Source organism: Elephas maximus, chromosome 4 (genome assembly GCF_024166365.1).
Source record: "Elephas maximus indicus isolate mEleMax1 chromosome 4, mEleMax1 primary haplotype, whole genome shotgun sequence".
NCBI lineage: Eukaryota > Metazoa > Chordata > Mammalia > Proboscidea > Elephantidae > Elephas > Elephas maximus.
In genome coordinates, this window is record NC_064822.1 from 63,568,853 (window position 1) to 63,586,056 (window position 17,204).

At 42.5% G+C, this 17,204-nt stretch overlaps 1 protein-coding gene across 1 annotated transcript in view; it reads left to right on the top strand.

Annotated features, from left to right (window-relative positions):
• Positions 1-2,662: 2,662 nt before the first annotated feature.
• The window catches only part of CD4 (CD4 molecule), a 48,668-nt gene continuing 34,126 nt past the window's right edge, over positions 2,663-17,204 (top strand). Inside the window, exon 1 of the mRNA XM_049882316.1 lies at positions 2,663-2,758. The gene's annotated coding sequence lies outside the window, so the exon portion shown is untranslated. The remainder of the gene's footprint in view (positions 2,759-17,204) is intronic.

Here is a 17,204-nt window from a genome sequence, read left to right on the forward strand (position 1 = left end):
TGCTATAATTGGACATCAACTCCACAGCAAAGGATTTTGGGCATCATATTCTATGGTATGGATCCACCATAATTTATTTTACTAGCTGTGGTGTCACTAGGGCTGGTATCACCCAGCAAGGCAACTCAGGGTGTCACCCTGCCCGCCCATGGGTGGGGTGGAGTGGCCCAGCCTGCTCAACCCCCCACACAGGGCCAAGAGCTGCATTGCCCACTCCGCCTGCCCCAGCCCTGCCTCCCAGGGCTCCCCCAGCTCCTCCTCTCTTTCACTGGCCAAAGCGGAGACGCTCCTCTCTGCCCAGTGGGGGGTGTCCAGATGACTGGTAGGGAGGAGGAGGGATGAGGACGGGGGGGTGAGGAATGGCGAGTTACCTCACTGGGTAACTGGTGGCACCAACCCTACTGATTCTACTGCCTTCGTGGCCCCTCCTCTGGCAGCGCTGGCCTGCCCACAGCCACTGACAGACTGTGGAGTCATTTTGGTGGCACTCACTCTGACAGTGTCACCACCACTGTTAGCTAGTCTCCTCTTAAGAAGCCCTGGTGGGGCAACGATTAAGTGTTTGGCTGTTAACTGAAAAGCTGGCTATTAAAACCCACCCAGCAGCTCCAGGGAGAAAGACCTGGGGATCTGCTTCCATAAAGATTACAGCCTAGAAAACCCTATGGGACAGTTTTACTCTGTCCCATGGAGTGGCTATGAGTAAAAATCAGCTTGACAACACCTAAAAACAACAACAGTCCCCTCTTGATTAGGTTGTTTCTAATCTATTGCCACTATGAACAATGCTGCAATGAAAGTACTTGTTGATATGACATTTCGCACATGGAAAAGAACATCTGTAACGCGAATTCCTGGATCTAGGAATGCTGGCATTGTAACCAAAAAGGTTAGACCACTCCCCCTCCATCCATCACACTCCTGGTCTGTGGTCAACTAGCTCCCAATAAGCCATCCTGTGTAGCAGCCCAAGGCCACTTCACCTCTCCCCTTCCAGTTGGGCATGCCCAATAAGCCGAAAAGCTGTCCTTAGATGAACTTCATGTACCACACCCTGAAAAACACACCCCCTAGCCACCATGACACAGCACCCCCACATATGTTAATTAGTTTCTGGAATTGCCCACCTAGCCTAAGAAGCTTGATGAGTTATGTATAATTTCACAATTCCAATTCCATTAACTACCCTAGAATTTCCAACCATGAGGAACTTGGTTTGAGACTTAGTCTCTGAGCTCCTTGCTTGACCAGCTTACGGTAAAGGTCACTTTCTCCTCCTCAAAGGCCTAGTGTTTCTCAATTGACTGGAGGGCGAAACCCACCTTCATCAGGTCATAGGGTCAAAGATATGTGCATATCATATTTTTACATATATAGCCAAATGGCTGCCATAGAGGTTGTGTCAATTTACATTCTGGCAGCAATGTGTCAGTTATGAAGGGTTTTAGCAGAGAAATGACAAGGTCACACATTTTTAAAAGGTCACTCAGGCTACTGTGAGAACGATGGGTTGGAGGAAGGCAGAATTGGAGAGTCCAGGGGACCAGTGAGGAGGCAGGAGCTGTAGTCCAGGCAAAGGATGATGGTGGCACCTTGGATTGGAATGGTGGCAGTGGGGCAGAGTAACCTGGATAGATTTCAGAGCTATTTAGAAGATAAGGTCCACCAAAACAAAACAAAAACCTGTTGCTGTCGAGTCAATTCTGTTACATGTGTTACAGATAGAATTGCTCCATAGCGTTTTCTTCACTGGTATCTTTATAGAAGCAGATTGCCAGGTCTTGCTTCTATGGCACCCCTGGGTAGGCTCTAACCCTCAACCTTTAGGTTAGTAGACAAGCACAGACCATTTGCACCACCCAGGGACCTTAGTCCACAGGCACTAGTACATAAATGCACGGTAAGGGTTGGATAAAGGAGTCAAGGATTATACCCAATTTATTTGGCTTGTTCAACATAGTAGATGAAGCCCTCCCTGAGTGGAAAACTTGAAGCAGAAGTAGGTTTGAAGAGTAGTGGAGTGCTGGATGGTAAGTTTAGTTTGGGATGTTTAGTTGGGTTTGCTATGTCTGATGAATATCCAAGTGGAGATGTCCAATGGGCAGCTGATACGAATGTTTAGAGCTCATGAGAGGTCTGGACGAGAGGCAAACATCTGAGAGTTTACCAGAGACTGAGGTCCAGAGGAAAAAAGTGTGTCCATGATGACTCTGGGCATTCCAGGTATCCTCCTATTCCCAGTCCAGGCCCTTACTGCTACCCAAGTTCATCTATAAGGCCTGTGGTGCAGGTGGCCCTGGAGGCATTCACTGGAAAATTGCCCTTGGAGCCCTAGATCAGGGAGCTATTTTGGGGCTCAACACAACTGCTCTCATATACTCCCCGACCTGCCTCCCACTACTTTCCCTGAAGACCAGGCCAGATGGCACTATCATTGCCACAATCTTTTTCTTGTCACCCAACAGTGGCAGAGACGCTCTGGGCTGTAGCCTGGCCCTACTGAAATTTTTCCCTTGACTTTGGCATTTTCACTTTCACATCTCCCCCAAAAGCCAGGGGGTGGGGACCCCAGCCCCAGAGGGTGACGTGTGGGGCCGGCCCAAGCCTGGGGTGTAGTTACTTCACTACCCAGCTTCCTGTTTCTCTTCATTTGAGCACAGTCTCTCCAGAGGTAACGAAGCCCTCTCTCCACTGGGCTTCAAACCCTTTCACAGATACACTTGTGCAAGAAGCACAGAAGGAAGACACAGACCCAGAGGTAAGATGGATAGACCCAGTTTCATTTTTTTCCTCAGGGCTGGGAAGGGGAGGAGAATGTGGCACAGATGCACCAAAATATGCTGGATTCCCAGTTCTCTGCCCACAGCTCTGACCATTATCTGATTTCTCTCAGGATGGGTCATGTAGTAGCCTCCCACCAGAAATGCGAGCTTCAAGAGGGCAGGGACCCCTCTCTGCATCCCTCACAGCGCACAACTCATTGTCCAAAGCTGCAGGTCCTCCCGGAGGAGAGCTGAGTGGAATTCAAGGGAGAGTAGAAATGAGGCCCTTGAGACTGTCCCGGGCTGAGAAAGGCAGGGGAAGGCAACTAGCCGTAGGGCAGTGGAGGAGATAAAGAATGGGAGATGAGAAATAAGGAGAAAAAGAGGGAAGAAGGGGCTGGGAAAGAAATAGGAAGAATAAATAAATATTAAGGAGAGAGGTGGCCTATGAAAAAGAAATGAACAGAAAAGAGGAGCAAAAAAGGCAAAAGCGAGAAAAAGAGGAGAACCTAGTCTAAAACTTCTCAAGGCAATTCTCCCAAAGTCAATTCTCCAATGACACAACCACCAAAACTTCACACCAAAAGTCATATTTATCATCCTTGTGGCATTCGTAAGCCCCAGAATCGGCGTAGTCTCTTTCAATGATCTCTGTTATGTGTTTTTAAGTTTTCGTCTACTTTTGGGCATTTTTAGGATTTTTATACATATTGTCTAAAGGCACTTACGCTTTAATTAGCTTGAAAATGATTGAAGAAATGGGAAAGCTAAATTGCTCAAAAAGGGTTGAAACCGAGCCCTTGCACACGAAATGCCATAAAAGGGATAGGTACGTCTTTTTAGGTAAATATGTCGTTAGACAAATTGATTCTAGGAGAATTAGTTTTAGATGACTCAGACTGCTCTGGAAGAGGGGGCCGTTGGAATTTGAAAAGGATTTGCAGACCCTCCCTGGGCTTGGTGGTGTGTAGGGGGGAAGCAGGACTCCATGTCCCTCAAGACTGATGCTGTATAGAACTCCAGCCTCCCATCTTCACCCCCAGCCCTTTTGCCTGTCCTGAGATTTCCGTGGCCTTGGAGCCCTGCTGTTCCCAAGTGTCCTCTGCCTTCCCTTCATAGTCTACTCTGGGAGAGGGGCCTCCTGGAGGAGCCTGATACCTCTAAATAGAAAGTCCCTATTCTTGCTAATTCAAGGATCTCACTCTAGGTGGGATAGCACTTCCCGAATGTCCTGTCCTTGTGGGGCCAATTTTTAGAGGCACAGGCCGAGAGTAAAATCTTATGGGGGAAGATCATTGATATTTCACTTTTGACAAATAATTTCTGTGTGAGATTCTGTAGACTCATGCAAAATGGCCGCCCTCTTAACCTCAAACGACAGAGCTCCCAGAGGGCAGAGTTAGAGATACTCAGGAGATGATTCCACTCTTTCAATTTGGGGTACTTATGTAGAAGAGTTCCACCTCTTAATAAAAGCTACCCACCAGTTTTTGTGTAGGGAGCAGAGTTTATTTTAATGGTGGTGGAATAATTTGGAAAAGAATAGTGATAATGGTTGCACGACACGAAGTATGTAATCAATGTCACTGAATTATACATGTAGAAATTGTTGAATTGACAAGAGTTTGGTTGTGTTTGTTTTCACCTAGAAAAAAAAATTCCCCCCCAGTTAGTTCTTGGCAGAGGCCTGGAAGCAGTGCTAGGCTCTGACCCTGGCCGTAATGGTGAGGTGGCGCTGAGGGGATTTGGATAGACCAAGGGTCTTGCACATTTTGACACTCAATAAATGTTTGTTGAATGAAATAACGGTGATGAGGGAGATGGGGCAGGTACCATAGTGCTGGGAAGGGGTAGTTGTCGTCCTGGTTTTTAAGGCTGTAAGGTTGAACGCTGTTCTGTGCTTTTCAGGGGATAGGGGAAGTAGGGAGGGCACAGCTCCCCCCACGTGGGCGTCTGATGCAAAAGAGAGGATGGTGGAGGTTGTAGCCACCGAACCACAAGAGTCTCCTTAGAGGGGTCATGGTCTCTAGGAAGACCACGGTGTCTAGGAAGTTCATACGAAGCCAGTAAGCAGTAGACAAAGGGTGAGTGTGTGTGTGTGCGTGTGTGTGGCTGGGCTTGAGGGGGCTGGTGGGAGCTACGGGAAGAAGATAAAAGTGCCTGTGGGACCACAGACTGTCACTGTGGTGGGGCTGCGCCCTCTTCCTCTTCTCAACCTCAATCCTCATCCCATCCCCAGGGGCCGGGGGTGAGGGTGGCAGGAACTTCAAGGGCTCCCAGTGTGTGTGGCTGTGTGTTGCCATTCTGGTCTTTTCTCTTTCTTGGTCTCTCTTTGTCTCTGTTTTGCTCTGTGCATGTGTGTTGCCTCTCAAAATTTCTTCATTTTGCTCCTTTTTGTACTTCTCAGAGCTTTGTGTGTGATTGTGCGTAGTGTGAAGTGTAGCTGTTGCTCTAATAAGTTTATCCGAGTCTTTCCCTCCCTTCTTCCTTCTCATCCTCCCTTGGGACCTCTGTGTGTATCTCGGGGAATCTGTCCTTTTCCCTTTGTCCACCCATGTCTTTCCACCTCTTGCTTTCACCCTTGTCTCCAGGCCATGCACTGGGGTCCCCTCTGTTTTGCAGATGGAAAGCTCCCTTTAGATCAAAAAACAAAAAACCAGTTGCCTTCCAGTCAATTCCAACTCATAGTCAACGTACAGGACCCTACAGGACAGAGTAGAACTGCCCCACAGAATTTCAAAGGAGCGACAGATGGATTCAAACTGTCCATTTTTTGGTTAGCAGTGGAGTTCTTGACCAGGGCATCACGATCAAAGCTTGTCAAAAGCCTGCATTCCTGCCAGAGGCCAAGATGCCTGCTTACAGAAGGAGGAACTAGAGCTTAGTGGCAGCTGGAGAGGGGAAAGATGAAAAATGAGAAGAGGAAAGGAGGCAAGCAAAACCAGGAGAGCCAGATTCGCCTCCTGGTGTATGAGGCACAGAGGGAGACACAGACATAGGGAGCTGACGATGGAGCAATCAGCTTGGGGAGGCGCAGAAACAGAAATGCACAGATGGGAGCAGAGAAACAAGCACAGAGAGAGAGAAGCACCAGGCTCGCGGGGTGGGGGCGGGCAGCCTCCAAGCCTCTCTCCCGGGGCTGTGGTACACAGGATGCTACTACGCTAAGGGCGGAGCTCGTCCGGGGAGGCTGAGGATGTGGGAATCAAAGGCCAGCTCTCTGGGGCGGCAGCGGAAGCCCAAGTCACCGAAGCAAGCGGCGGGCTTCTTCTGGAAACCCACAGCCTCCGCCGCTGAGCTGAACCCTGGGGCAGTTTGGGGTTGTGCGGGCGATTCGGGGGAGGGAGGTGGGCCTCCACTCAGACGCCAGGTTCAGAATCCCAGAGTGAGGAAGGAAAAAATGACCACCGTTGTAGGTGGGGAGGGAAGGGTCAAGAATGTCCTTAGCCTTCCTCAGGAACGTTACAAGGGTAAGTTAAATTTAAACCCAAGGGAAGAGAGAGCCCATATGGAGGCTTTGTCCCTTCTCTGCCCTCTGCTCACCAAGGACCCAATGAGTCTGGGATGGGGGACAGTGGGATTATTATCAGGTGTAAGGCTATCCCTACCCCACCCTTCTTACCCCCCTAATGCCTCCTGTTCCCTGTACTGACTTGAAAACAACTTCACCCCAGTGACTGACTAGCCTCCTTCCCTCTTTTCCGGAACCCTCCTTCCTGTCCTCCCATTGCAACTCATAGTGACCCTATAGGACAGGGTAGAACTGTCCATAGGGTTTCCAAGGCTATAAATCTTAAGGTAAGCAGACTGCTACGTTTTTTTCCTCCGAAGTGGCTGGTGGGTTCCACTCGTGGGACCTTTCAGCTTGCAGCCCGGTGCTTTAACCACTGTGCCAACAGGGCTCATTTCCTGTCCTCTTCTCTTCCTATTTCCCTGGTTTAAAAAAAAAGTGTGTGTATATATATATATATATATATATAACCAAAAAAAAAACAAACCCACTGCTGTCGAGTCGATTCCGACTCATAGCGACCCTATAGGACAGAGTAGGTCTGCCCCGTAGAGTTTCCAAGGAGCGCATGGCAGATTTGAACTGCTAACCTTTTGGTTAGCAGCCGTAGCACTTAACCACTATGCAACCAGGGTTTCCTAAGAGGAATCACCCCTGGCCCCTAACACATAGTAGGTGTTTGATATATATATCAAGCACCTACTATGTGTTAGGGGCCAGGGGTGATTCCTCTTCCAGGCAGATGGAGTGACTGGAAGGGACCTTTTCTATCTTCCCCAAACCTTATTAGGAAGCCCAGGCCCCCAGCACCTCCTCTGAGTGCTATACCCTTCTTATGGATTTTGCATCAGAGCCGGACAGGAGCCAGAATCCAGCTCAGGTTGTTCAAGAGCCTGTAGAGGGAGGGTTATTTACAGAGGTGAGAACAGGGTTAAGGGAACCAACAAACATGTTAAGGCTCCCAAATACTAATAATAGTAGGAAGGGTCCTGAAGGGGCAAGAGATGGAAATGGTGTTTGCAGACACCAGTGAGAACTTGAACTGTGGATGACGGACCACCCGACAGGAGCCATAGTCTAAGTGGACACAGGCATTGCCAGAAAACATGCCTCAGTATTCTCTCCCCCAGCCCTGCCATCTTTTGCAGGTACTTCTCGTTGGCTAAACTCAACTGATAGCTGGAGGGCAATGCAACATGTGGCAGTCAGGCTTCTTGGCAGGGAGCAGAGTGGGGAAGGGCAGAGAAAAAATAACGGGTTCCTACGAGGATAAGTAGCATGGATTGGGTCACACTTAAATGACCCATTCTAGTGACAGAATGAACATTAAGCATAGAAAAAGGAACCAGCGATTTCCACTTTTATTTGTTGCCTAGGGCTGCCGTAACAAAATACCACATAGTGGGTGGCTTATAAGAACAAAAATTTATTGTTTCACAATTCTGGAAACTAGAAGTCTGATTCATGGTGTTGGTAGCTTAGGGCCATGTTCTCTCTGAAGGCTTTAGCAGAAGATCATTTCTTGTCTCTCTCAGCTTCTGGTAGCCTCAGGTGTTCCTTCACACGTAGATTCATTTTTACATGACAGTCTTTCATCTGTCTGTCTCTGTCTCTCCTCTTTCATAAGGGGTCACTTAGAATGGATCAGGACCCACCCTACTCTGATATGACCTCATGTTAATTTGACTGATAACATCTTCAAAGACTACAGGAAGTCCCTGGATTACAAACAATTTTCATTCCTAAATCTGTCTTTAAGTAGAATTCAACTTAAGTCAGAACAGTTAGGTTTGTATCTAATGTCAGTCAAATGTTTGTCTTAGTATATAGTGTACCTTCCTATGCATAAAAAACATTAAAGAAACACTTCCCAATACACTCAAACATCTTTACCATAATAATACTGTAATAATAATAATGCTTTGATGTGTGTTGCAAAGTAATGCCCTGTATGTTATTACCAACCATCCTATATACCTTCTCCGCAGTTGAAGAGATAACTACAGGGCAAACGTTACCCAAAATACTCAGATTATGTTCTGTAAAATCTTTGAGACCAATTAGATGCTTTATTGTAGATTCTGAACTAAAAAATCTACCTTGTACCACTAGGCTGCATTTCTACTGAGATTTGAACCTTCCTCAGCAGAAGCAGGGAGGGTTGGGGGTGCAGATAGGATGGCCCTGAGGCCAGATGAATCATTCCCCCATCACCTTCTCACCAGACCTGTCAACCCCATGCACCAGCTATGAGGAATCTCCCTCTTAAGAGGAAGAAAGTGCTGCTCAGGATGTGCGAAGAGTGAATTCAGGGCCCAAGGGTTGGGAAGAGGACGGTTAGGGAAACCCAAGTCCGAAGTTCTCCACGCGCACCCAGAAACCAAGTGGATATACAGAGGTCAGGAATCTAAGACTGCCCCCCTGCTCCTTCCAGCCACCAAGAAGTCAAGAACCCTGCAGTAGTGAAGTCTCACTTGTGTAAAGTACGGGAAACAAGTCCAGAGAGGTGCTGTGATGGCCCTGATAGGTTGAGGTAGGATAGAACTGGGTAAGGGGCGCCACAGAGGCCTGGCCACATGCCAAGTGAGGCACAGTGACTGGTTCTTCTCAGAGAACATGTAGAGCGAGGCACCTGAGTCCCCGCCATCTGACCATCACCATCTACAGGCCCACCATACAGAGCGGAGCAGTAGGGCTTGGGGCATGCAGACAGTGGGGCCAGCCCTTTCCAAGCTCAGAGAGAGGCGGGTGCATGTGGGGTCTCTGCTCTCTGCTGCAGGCCTTGGCTGGGTACACCATATCGCAGGGGCTCACCTGCTGCCAGGGCTGCCCAAGGATAGGCTGTGGCACCTACACATGCAGGAGAAAAGTAGCCTGTTGTGGGAGTCTGGGCGCCTGAACACCGAGTCAGTTTTTTCCTGATAGGCTTTATGAGTTGGTTGGTAAGTCGGCTGTTCATAACTCGGGGACTGCTTGTATTTCCAAATGTCAAAGAATAAGAACTAGTATTTTGCTAAAAAATAGAAGTAAAGAGATTTATTGGAGGATGTTATAATTGCAGTATAATTTGTAAAATTATAAATTGTTTTAAAGTATAGAAAATGAAAAGGGCTTCTATATAAAAGTTTAGGGAAACAGTAACTATTAGTTATACTTAGTAACTGTAAGTCATGCATTAGTTAAGTTGTAGATGTCCTGTCCTGGAGCTTGCCTTAGCAAGCTTTTCGTGAAAATGGCTTTACTTATCTTTCAAGGATAGGGACAGCTTGTGCAAAAATATTCTTTCTAAGAGCAGCTGCATTTCTACCTCCCCTCCTCCCCATCCTCCCTGAGTAAGTATAGATTAACCCGTTTCTGTGAGTTCAGTGCAAATGCCTCTTATTTTTCAGTCCCGCTAGCATAATGCAAAATGGAGTTTGGCTTGTACCCTGGGCAGAAGTCTCTCCTATGCCAAACACTAGATTTTGGTGGCTCTTCCATAATTCCCCCTTTTGACCAAGAATTTGTATTGAAATTCAGTGATCACTGTTATGAGTGTCTTCTTCTGAATGGACTTATTTATTTATTTATTGTTATGTCTTTTAGATGGCTGCCTATTTTGGAGATACGCTTTAAAACCCTAGACACTATCTATGAAAAGTAGCTGGGCACAATCTGTTTTTGTCTTTGCCATGGCATAACTGGGCCTCTACTTCTGTAATCTTTTTAGGAAAGAGTGTGTAAGAGCAGGGCCAAATAAGTAAGAATATTTGACAGAGAGAACCTCTAACCAAGGTGAAGAACTGAACTAGAACAACTTTTTTAAGGAATAGCAGTTTTGTTTTTTTTTAAGTACATGATCTTCTGCAAAGCAAGTGGCATTGTATGGTGAGTACAAGCACTTGATACATACTTTATAAAACATTTAACTAGTCCTACAACAATTAATTAATATAACAATTAAAATAATTAATCTAGTTTGTAATATTGAATATAGCCAAGAACCAATACTATTAGGCAACCAGCTAAAAATGTCTAATCAGGCATAGGCAGTATTGAATGAGTCTGGCAGTCTTTTGGTGAATTAAAAAAAAAATGTCTTGTCAAGAGGTATTAGCTGATTAAGGTTAAATTAAAACATGGTACCTGAGGCTGAGTCAATAATCTAGGGGGATGCCAAAGTCTTACACGTATGGCTCGTTTGAAGGTGAGGCTGGGATTAATGACAGCATTGGGAATGAGGCTGTAGTTTAAAACAGGAATAGGTATATGGATTTTATGCCTAGATTGGGGTTGGGGATGACAGATCTAATATTTAGTTAAATGGCTGGCATTAATTACTGATTGGGCTAGCTTAACAAATGTATTTTTATTAGAAGGAATGACTAAGGAGAGAAGTATAACACAAACATTTTTTTATTATGAATGAACTTCTACAATAATAAAGCACAGCTAATAATAGTATAAAAAAAAGTATAAAGCAAGTCTAAAAATTTTAACAGGCTTTAGGAGTTTGTTCTGTGATCTTGGGATCGGTTTTCTATTTCAGATGTCTGCCTTTTGACCAAGAGGACATTTGAAAATGTTTTCCAGTTTCTGTTTGACCAAGGTGTTAAGCTGTAGAAATTTATATAAAAGGGGCAGCTAATAGAATAATTCAGCACCCACAGTCTGTAATGTATGAACATGTTTCTCTAAAGATGTATAAGTATCAGAGAACTCTTAAAATATGTCTATATTTTGGTATAACAGAAATGGGACAATGTATTAAAATATTTTAAATATATTATTTCTTCATGACTGTTGTTTTGACTTTAGTAATTACAGTATTCATGGTCATTTGGAGTTTAATGTCATAAATAATTTGAAGCTGCTGTAGCAAAGTTAACCTCATTAGCTTTTAAGTTTATATCTTAGACATTTCTTTTATTTCCTGAGGCAGAACATGCATCTTGATTTTCATGTATTATTAAATCTTTTATTTTTAAATTATCTTTAGATTTGTAGTCCACTCTACTTCCTTCTGAATATGATCTTATTTATTTTTACAGCTCTTTTAAAAATTCTTTATTTTAACTTTCTTTAATTCCTATTTTAGTTAGAAATTATCTTTTTTATTTATACAGAGCTTTCTTATATACACTTTTTTTTTTTACTTACACAGACTTTTTTTTTAACGTACACAGACTTTAAAAAAACTTATACAGATTTTCCTTTAATTATCTGGTCCTTTAGCGATGTACATGGCTCTTTGTTTTATTTTAAACTTTACTTTTGTCTTTCTGGTTCTCTCTTATTCATTCTCTTAACATTTTACTGTTTCTTTTTAAATTTATTATTTCCAGGTATTACAAACTGAGGCAAATAAAATTCACTTTCTCTCAAGCCTTCTACAATGTGTTATATACCCTTAAGTTTAGCTTTCTTTATCTTTTATATTGTGGCAAAACCAGACATTTTACTTTAAGACAAACTACTTTCTTTTTCTCTCCTAAAATAAAAACTCATTACCAGTTATTTTGCTGTTGCTTTTTAGGCCATGTTAAAACTTTTTAATTTATTTCTTTAAGGTGGTCAAGTGTTTTTAGTGAATTACTAAATCTCATCTACAAATGACAACTTAAAAATGTCTATGGCTAACTTATAATAATAACTTTTAAAAGTGAAAGATTGATGAGAATTAATTACAAAACTAATGTAAAGCCAAATAAAGTCAATAAAAAGAACTTTAGATAAAAAATTTTAATATAATGATTAATCTTTTTTTAAAATTGAACTTTAGATAAAGGTTTACAGAACAAACTAGTTTCTCATCAAACAGTACACACGTTGTTGCATGACATTGGTTAACAACCTCATGGCATGTCAACACTCTCCCTTCTCATCCCTGGGTTCCCTATTACCAGCTGTCCTATTCCCTCCTACCTTCCAGTCATTGCCCTAGGGATGGTGCACCCCTTTAGTCTTGTTTTGTTCCATGGGACTGTTCAATCTTTGGCTGAAGGGTGAACCTCAGGAGTGGCCTCATTACTGAGGTGAAAGGGCGTCTGGGGGTCACACTCTCAGGGTTTCTCCAGTCTCTATCAGGCCAGCAAGTCTGGCCTTTCTTTTTGAGTTAGAATTTTGCTCTACATTTTTCTCCAGCTCTGCCTGGGACCCTGTATTGTGATCCCTGTCAGGGCAGTCAGTGGTGGTAGCCAGGCACCATCTAGTTGTACTGGACTTGTCTGGTGGAGGCCATGGTACATGTGGTCCACTAATCCTTTGGACTAATGTTTCCCTTATGTTTTTAGTTTTCTTCATTCTTTCTCGCTCCCGAAGGGGTGAGACCAGTGGAGAATCCTAGATGGCCCCTCACAGGCTTTTAAGACCCCAGACGCTACTCCCCAAAGTAGAATGTAGAACATATTCTTTTTAAACTCTGTTATGCTAATTGAGCTAGATGTACCCTGAGACCATGGCTCCCACAGCCCTCAGTCCAACAATTCGGACCCTCAGGGGGTTTGGATGTGTCTATGGAGCTACCATGGCCTTGTTTTGTACAGGTTGTGCTGGCATCCCCAGTATTGTGTACTGGCTTACCCTTCACCAAAGTTACCACTTATCTATTGCCTATTAAGTGTTTTTCCATCCCCACTCCTCCTTTCCCTCGCAACCATCAAATATTGTTTCTTTTTGTATGTAATCCTTTTCATGAGTTTTTACAGTAGTGGTCTCACACAATATTTGTCCTTTTGTGACTGACTTATTTCACTCAGCATAAGGTGCTCCAGGTTCATCCATGTTATGAGATGCTTCACAGATTCATCATTGTTGTTTTTTGTTGCGTAATACTCCATCGTGTGTATGTACTACAGTTTATCCATTCATCTGTTGATGGGCATCTAGGCTGTTTCCAACTTTTTGCTATTGTGAATAACGCTGAAGTGAACATGGGTGTACATATATCTATTTGTGTGACGACTCTTATTTCTCTAGGATATATTCCTAGGAGTGGGATTGCTAGATCAAATGCTATTTCTATTTCTAGCTTTCGAAGGAAGCGTCATATCTTTTCCCAAAAAAGGTTTTATCAGTTTGCATTCCCACCAGCAGTGCATAAGTTTCGATCTTCCCGCAGCCTCTCCAACATTTGTTATTTTCTGTTTTATTGATTTGTGCCAGTAATGCTGGGGTGAGATGGTATCTCATTGTGGTTTTGGTTTGCATTTCTCTGATGCGTAGACATCGTGAGCATTTCCTCATGTGTCTGTTGGCCGCTTGAATGTCTTTTTTGGTGAAGTGTCTGTTCATTTCCTCTGCCCATTTTTTAATTGGGTTATTTGTCTTTTCGTTGTAGAGGTGTTGTATTTTCTTGTAGATTTTAGAGATTAGACCTGTGATTTGTAATAGCCAATTTTTTTTCCCCAGTCTGTAGGTTCTCTTTTTACTCTTTTGGTAAATCTTTTGATGAGCATAACTGTTTAATTTTTAGAAGATCCCAGTTATCTAGCTTATCCTCTGGAGCTTGTGTGCTGTTGGTTGTGATCTGTATCCTGTTAATGCCATGTATTATGCCCTCTAGTGTAGATCCCATTTTTTCTTCTATGAACTTCATGGTTTTTGGCTTTACATTTAGGTCTTTGATCCACTTTGAGTTTGTTTTTGTATATGGTGTGAGGTATGGGTCCTGTTTCATTTTTTTTTGTAGATGGACTTCCAGTTTTGCCAGCACCATTTGTTAAAAAGACTGTCTTTTCCCTATTTGGTGGACTTCGGGCCCTTGTCAAAGATCTGGTGACCATAGGTGAATGGGTTTACATCTGGGTTCTAAATTCTGTTCTATTGCTCAATGTATCTGTCGTTGTACCAGTACCAGGCTGTTCTGACTACCATAGCTCTATAGTAGGTTCTGAGGTCAGGTAGTGTGAGTTCTCCTACTTTATTCTTCTTCTTCAGTAGTGCTTTACTTATCCAGGGTTTCGTCCCTTTCCATACAAAGGTAATGATAAGTTTTTCCATCTCTTTAAAGAATGTTGTTGGTATTTGTATTCGTATTGCATTGTATTTGTAAGTTTCATTGGGTAAAATTGCCATTTTCACAATGTTGAGTCTACCTATCCATGAGCATGGTATGTTTTTCTGTTTATGTAGATCTCTTTTGGTTTCCTGCAATAGTGTTTTGTAGTTTTCTTTGTATAGGTCTTTTACATCTCTGGTTAGATTTATTCCCAAGTATTTTGTTGTTTTAGGGGCTATTATAAAGGGTATTGTTTTCCTGATTTCCTTTTCATCATTCTCTTTATTGGTATATAGGAATCCAACTGATTTTTGTATGTTTATCTTGTATCCTGCAAATCTGCTGAATCTATTAGTTCTAGTAGCTTTCTCGTGGAGTCCAAGTATACTATTATATCATCTGCAAATAGGGACAGTTTAACTTCTTACTTACCAGTTTTGATGCACTTTATTTCTATTTCTTGCCTTATTGCTCTAGCTAAGACTTCCGACACAATGTTAAATAGGAGTGGTGATAAAGGGCATCCTTGTCTTGTTCCTGTTCTCAAGGGGAATGTTTTCAGCCTCTCTCCATTGAGAATGATGTTGGCCATTGGTTTTGCATAGATGCCCTTTACTATGTTGAGAAGTTTCCTTTCTATACCTATTTTATTGAGGGTTTTTATCAGGAATGGGTGTTGGACTTTTTTGACTGCCTTTTCTGCATAGATTGAGATGATCATGTGATTCTTGTCTTTCCTTTTATTTATGTGGTGGATTACATTGATTGATTTTCTAATGTTGAACCATCCTTGCATACCTGGTATGAATCCTACTTTGTCCATATTTTTTTGATATGATGGTGAATTCTATTGGCTAGAATTTTGTTGAGAATATTTGCATCTATATTCATGAGAGATATTGGTCCGTAATTTTCTTTTTTTTGTGGTGTCTTTGCCTGGTTTTGGTATCAGGGTTATGCTGGCTTCATAGAATGAATTCGGAAGTATCAGTTCCTTTTCTATGTTCTGAAATAGTTTGAGTAGTACTGGTGTAAGCTCTTCTCTGAATGTTTGGTGGAATTCTCCAGTGAAGCTATCTGGTCCAGGGCTTTTTTTTGTTGGGAGTTTTTTTTATTACCTTGTCAATCTCTTCTCTTGTGATGGGTCTGTTCAGATTTTCAACATCATTTTGTGTTAGTTTGAGTGGGTCGTATGTTTCTAGAAATTTGTCTGTTTCCTCTAGGTTTTCAAATTTGTTGTATAGTTTTTCATAATATTCTGTTATGATCCTTCTTATTTGAGTTGGGCCTCTTGTAATGTCTTCCATTTCATTCCTTATTTGGTTTATTTGTGTTCTCTCCTGTTTTTCTTTTGTGAATTTGGCCAGTGGTTTGTTGATTTTGTTGATCCTTTCAAAGAGCCATCTTTTGGTTTTGTTGATTCTTTTTTTTTTTTTTTTCTATTCTCTATTTAATTTATTTCTGCTCTGATCTTTATTATTTCCTTTCTTCTGCTGGTTGTGGGCTTCTTTTGCTGTTCTCTATTTGTTCAAGTTGTATAACTAATGTTTCAATTTTGTTTTTTTCTTCTTTTTTGATGTGTGCATCTAGTGCTATAAATTGACCTCTGAGGACTGCCTTTGCTGTGTCCCAAAGATTTTAGTATGATGTGTTTTCATTCTCATTTGATTTAGGAAATTTTTTATTCCATCTTTGATTTCTTCTATTACTCATTGGTTTTTAGCCAGTCCAAGCCAGTGCTGTCGAGTCGATCCGAACTCACAGCGACCCTATAGGACAGAGTAGAACTGCCCCATAGAGTTTCCAAGGAGCACTTGGCAGATTTGAACTGCCAACCCTTTGATTTGCAGCCGTAGCACTTAACCACTACACCACCAGGGTTTCCAGTGGAGCAGGGTATTATTCAGTTTCCATGTAATTGATTTTTTTTCCTTACTCTTCCTGTTGTTAATTTCTACTTTGAACGCACTGTAGTCAGAGAAGATTCTTTGTATTATCTCAGCGTTTGGATTTTGCTGAGGGTTGCTCTGTGGCCTAAGATGTGGTCTATTATGGAGAACGTTCCATGCGCATTGGAAAAGAATGTGTACTTTGCTGCTGTTGGGTGGAGTGTTCTATATATATCTATGAGATCCAGTTGCCTGATTGTGCTCTTTAGCTCTTCTGTATCTTTGTTGAGTTTCTTTCTAGATGTTCTGTCCCTTACTGAGAGTGGTGTGTTGAAGTCTCCTATTATTATTGTGGAACTGTCAATTTCTGTTTTCAGTGCTGTTAGAGTTTGTTTTATGTATTTTGGAGCCCTGTCATTGGGTGCACAGATGTTTATTATGGTTAAGTCTTCATGATGGATCATCCCTTTAATCATTATATAGTGCCCTTCTTTGTCTTTTGTGGTGGAATTTGTTTGAAAGTCTATCTTATCTGAGATTAGTATTGCCACTCCTGCTTTTTTTTGGTAGCTATCTGCTTGATATATTTTTTCCATCCTTTGATTTTTAATAAATTTACGTCTTTGTTTCTAAGGTGTGTCTCTTGTAGATGGCATATTGATGGATCCTGGTTTTTTTTAATCCATTCTGTCACTCTGTGTCTCTTTACGGGTGCATTTAGGCCATTTACATTCAGTGTAATTATTGATAGGTGTGAGTTTATTGCTGTCATTTTGTACGGCTGTTTTTTTGTGGTGCTAACATTTTCTTTGTTCCTTTTACTGTCCTGCGCCGAGTTCCTTTTGTTTGTGGTTTTCTTTTTCATTTCTTTTGTTTTTGTAGATTTTGTTTTTATTGAGACTTTATGCTTTTCTTCTTTATTTTGATGAGTAGGTTTGTTAACTTTCTTTGTGATTACCTTGAAATTTACCCTTACCTTCCTAGGTTTGAACCAGTCTATTATTACTTGGTATCGTCTTGCCTTGCTCTCCATTAGAAAGTTCTATACTGATACTGTTCATTCC